Raw genomic sequence first — 5,000 nt, 5'->3', positions numbered from 1 at the left:
ATAACCGGGTCAGCACCCACACCCTCGGCCCGGGACCGGAACCGGTACCACCCTGGTCTCTGTCTAATCGGACTGGATGGGAGATCCAATGGGTCACTCACTGCAAAAGCCAGTCTTAACCAGTGTCTCAGTCTCAACATGGGACTTTAAATCACATTGTTTCTCTGAAGTAAAAAAAGTGAGTGAGGTTTTCTTACCCCATTGGCAAATCTTGAATCGAGTCAAACTGTCACTTTTTTGGAAATGTTTTAAGATCTAAATATAAGACATGAAATGCTTGCCGAGATTAACTTGGTTTTTGCAGTGATGCTATTTTTAATTAAGGGTTAGGGTTAGACAAGAGGGATAACGGAAGGGGGGGGGGGGGGGGGGGGTTCTGCTGTCCTGACAGTGGTAGGCAAGTCATTCCACCACTGAGGAACCAGAACGGAAAACAGGCGTGAACGTGCAGCTCGACCGCCAGGTGCTCATAGTGAGGGAACCATAAGGCGACCAGAGCTGGCAGACCGGAGTGGTCTAGCTGGAGTGTAGGGAATATATACATTAGGCATTGATATACAGGTCCCAACTCAGTACTGTCGATGCCCACATGGAAAGGTCTGTTCTTCATTGAGACTCTGCAGATTATTGGTACAGTAAAAAAACAGGTGGTAAAGTACCTTAGAGTAAACCTGTAAATCATTTTATGAGCTCTTAAAATCCAGAGAACTGCTTTTGGCGTGTGACCTAGTCTGGCTGCACATGCTGCCTTCAGCAGGGAGTTTTTGGCCTACAGGCTATGGAGGTATGGAAACCACACAACAAATATAAAGCTTCCGGACCACTACAGCAGTTCTCTGTTTGTGGATAGTAACATAGCACCTTCCCCCAAGGACAGCTAATGACAAAGCCAGTTATTTTTCCTAGCTGAGTTTACATTGTACACACTAGCTGTTGTTTTTGGGTGTGCAGTTCTGCGTGTCAGGCAAAGTGGCTGGCTCTACAGTGTAGCGGCCGCCTTACAGGAACGTGCAACCATCAAGCAGGGAGTCTGTGTCCTAAACAACGCAGCGGCACTGAATTCCCAGGGGGCCGCGGCGTCTGCAGGTTTTCGTAGTTTCCTTCCTGCGACCTAAAGAATGCGCTCGTGGAAAAGGGTGAGCAGCATTTTAATCAGAGACAGAAACGCGTTTAATCACAGGCAGAAACGCGTTTAATCACAGACAGAAACGCGTTTAATCACAGACAGAAACGCGTTTAATCACAGACAGAAACGCGTTTAATCACAGGCAGAAACGCGTTTAGTCACAGACAGAAACGCGTTTAATCACAGACAGAAACGCGTTTCGCAGAGGAGGTCCGGAGATGTACAGACACTTTGAGACGGAGCAGCGGTCTTTGTCCTGTGCTATAGCTTTAGCCGTGTTTGTTGAGCGCTGTTTGCTAGGTAACGTCTGTGTGCGCTGGGAAGCGGCTTTGTGCGACCGTGCGTTTGTGTGATGAGATCATCAGGGTGACATCACTGAGACCGCGGTACCCCGTGCCCACAGTATGGCAAACGCTGTTTGAACACGGGACTCAAACCGGCCTCTCTCCGGTGAGCTCATCGCCCCTTCATCCTCTCTGACACACGTTGTTCTGCAGAAACTGGGCTACCACCACAAAGCACTGCTCCAGAGTGGTGCACCAATGCTATCTGCAGATGGATGTGAAAGCACTTACAGAAAAGTAGTACATAAAAGTGTATTTTTAGGTATACGGATGTCCATCAGGTTTATTTTCAATTAGCCTACTTTATACAAACTAAATTGACCCAGTTATACGTATTTCCCTGAATATGTTAAATATACGTATCACTTATGAACTACATTGTAATCCTAAAAACCTGATGTATTTTATAGTGTGATCTTAGTGAAACTCTGGAAAGTGAACGTGCTCTTAAAGTACATCACAGAGGACACACAGTACTGTATCTGAGTGATGAGTACTATGCACACAGGTCATGTTTTTTAAATGTATGCTGTACATTAAGCATACGCGTATAAATACCTGCAGGCAAAATGCACATTAGACGTGCTAAACTGAACCATAACCATATAATCTGCTCAGTTTCAGGAGCTGAAGACGAGGGGAACAGGGTCAAGTGAAAGATTGAGAAAACCTGAAGTGTTTTATTTCCCATTGCAAACTCACTTTAAGCCAGTTTCAGTTAAGTGATCCAGTTCTTTCAGTGTTTTAAGTTCTCTCTCTCTCCCCCGTGGCTTAAGTGCCTAACTTTAATTCGGAAGCGCCGATAACCTTTTGTGGGCTCTGCCAAGAACACATCTCCGTGAAATCACTGACACAGTTACCCCTTTTATTCCTTGTATTCCTGATTCCCTCTCTTCCTGTAGGACAGGGGTGTCAAACTCCAGTCCTGGAGGGCTGCAGTGTCTGCTGGTATTTGTGGTTTCCTTTCAATCAGCAGCCAATTAAGGCCTTGAGAACAAGGTGTGTGGACTCTTTAGCCAATGAAACGCACCAAAAACCAGCAGACACTGCGGCCCTCCAGGACTGGAGTTTGTCACCCCTGCTGTATGATGTATCCTATAAGAAGAGGCCTGTGAACTTACAGCTAGCCAAGGGCAATGTTGCTGGAGAGTGTTGTCACGGTAAACTGCTACACCTCTCTCTGCTTCACAAGCGAACGAGCCAAGCTACTCCTGTACTTCATAATATCAACCTGGCTAAATCCATTATTTTGGATTCAAATACTTTTCTTTGCTTTATGCAACTTGTCTGGTGCGTCGGACGCTATGAAACACTCTCATAAAAGTGCTCCTTCTGGTCCTCCTGGTCGGCTCAATTGAACCAGGCAAGATCAATTGAGCACAGACCCAAAGTTTTTGAATCCAAAACAATTAGGCATTTGACCCGAGGTTGGTATTTCTTCAGTAATTACCGAAAGGAAACATTGAAGGCAGCTAATTGGCCTGTGCTCAGTCACATGACCATGACACTTCCACAGCTGGATGCAGTCTAGACCCGGTTCCCAGCCGAAACACCAGCGCTTTAACGATAACCAGGCCTCACATACAGAGAGGAATGAGCCACCTCCCGCAAGAAGCACACAGGTCACCGCACTCTCCCCCACCTCCCCCGCACCCCCGCACCCCTCCCCACCCCACCACGCCCGGAAGAGCCCACGCCCCAAAGCGGGAACCCGCTAACGGACCTTCCTGACTTCAATTTTGGGCGGTGAGTCGTTAGGCCGTCAGAGGCTAAGAGCACTGCGCTGTAATTACACAGAGCCGCCTGCCAACACTCAACCACTCTCATTTCCCCGGCCATCAACAGTGCTGTGGGGAGAGCGGGTGTGTGTGTGTGTTTGTGTGTGTGGAGAGTGTGTGTGTGTGTGTGTGTGTGTTGAGAGTGTGTGTGTGTGTGCGTGTGTGTGTGTTGAGAGTGAGTGTGTGTGTGTGTGTATGTGTGTTGAGAGTGTGTGTGTGTGTGCGTGTGTGTGTGCGTGTGTGTGTGTGTGTGTGTGTGTGTGTGTGCGTGCGTGCGTGCGTGCGTGCGTGCGTGAGTGTGTGTGTGTGTGTGTGTGTGTGTGCGTGCGTGCGTGCGTGCGTGCGTGCGTGCGTGCGTGCGTGCGTGCGTGCGTGCGTGAGTGTGTGTGTGTGTGTGTGTGTGTGTGTGTGTGTGTGTGTGTGTGTGTGTGTGTGCGTGCGTGCGTGCGTGCGTGCGTGCGTGCGTGCGTGCGTGCGTGAGTGTGTGTGTGTGTGTGTGTGTGTGTGTGTGTGTGCTGCACCTCTGCAGGCTGGCTGGGAGACCTGGCCCAAATCCCGTGTGACTGTGATCATCCCCGGGGTCATCACCTTCAGCTCTTCGATGAGTGCTCAGGAACGCAGCCCTTCATAAGGAGGCCTGCCAAACGGAAATACAATTCAGGGCCCTGATGTTTTAACTGTGGTATTCTGTACATAAGAGTCCCACTGGGTATTAATGGATACAAACAAAAACTGTGGTTAAAATAAAAAAAAATCCTTCTTCGCAAAGTGATTTTTTGGTGGGGAAACGCTACGGGTCACGCAGAAATAAAAACTAAATCTGAATAAACAGAAATGAAAGCTGAAGTAGGGTGTATTTATCCCAGCCCTGCTCAATGCATTTGCTCTTAATTTGCCACTACACAAACACACTGTTCTGGCATCTAGCTAAAGTCAAGCCTAAAGTGGGTCCTGCCGTTGTAATCCGACGCAGTCATTCTCACAAAGGGCTCGTCAGTGCCATCTTCTGGCGGTCCTGGCGAACTGCAGGGCTTTCCTGACGACAGCGCGAACTTCCAGTAACATGATCTGCACCGTCGGCAAAAACTGGTTAAGATATACAGTGCCATCTATTAAATACGACTTTTTTTCAGATATTGTTATCAAATAGGATGTAAGCGATTAGTAAATGGGAAAAGTTTTGTCACATTAGTAGTATGAAATGACTGAGAAATGACTGGTATATGAACTGTTCATTGTTTTCGGTCTGGTTCATATATTAATGTCTATTAAAGGTTAATGTTTGCCTCGGGTTACACACTGTATTGTTTATTTTCAACAAGGGTGTGAATAATTGTGTGTGTGTGTGTGTGTGTGTGTGTGTGTGCATGCATGCGTGTCCGTGCTTAATAAGGATCGCTAAATTAAGATCGCAAATGAAAGTTTCCGAACTAAACGTTACCGATTGCCTTGATTACACGGCAATTATTCTGCTGTAGTTTCCTTGTACCAGTGTACAGGTTTTTCAAATCTCTCGATTTTGTGTGTGCATTAGGTATAATGTAAATAATGTGTGTTCGCATATACAGTAAAAGTATACGTGGACCAGCGATCCTCACTCCTGGTGCACCCTGCGGCTCTCTGGGACCAGGGGTGAAGGTTAGCAGTGCAGACGGTCAGGTGAGAAGCTCACTGACTCTCCCGCACGTGCCTCGTGTGGAGTCTTAGCAGAGTCTGACCCACTGAAGGGCTGAGGGGGATTAGCTCTCTGTG

The 5,000-nt window shown here is 47.6% G+C and overlaps 1 protein-coding gene across 1 annotated transcript in view; it reads left to right on the top strand.

The window, feature by feature from the left end:
* The window catches only part of LOC133137521 (serine/threonine-protein kinase 17A-like), a 25,026-nt gene that overhangs the window by 15,027 nt on the left and 4,999 nt on the right, over positions 1-5,000 (top strand). The gene's annotated exons all lie outside the window — the stretch shown is intronic.

This window comes from Conger conger, chromosome 9 (assembly GCF_963514075.1).
Source record: "Conger conger chromosome 9, fConCon1.1, whole genome shotgun sequence".
Classification (NCBI taxonomy): Eukaryota; Metazoa; Chordata; class Actinopteri; order Anguilliformes; family Congridae; genus Conger; species Conger conger.
This window is presented reverse-complemented; position numbering and strand designations above follow the sequence as displayed.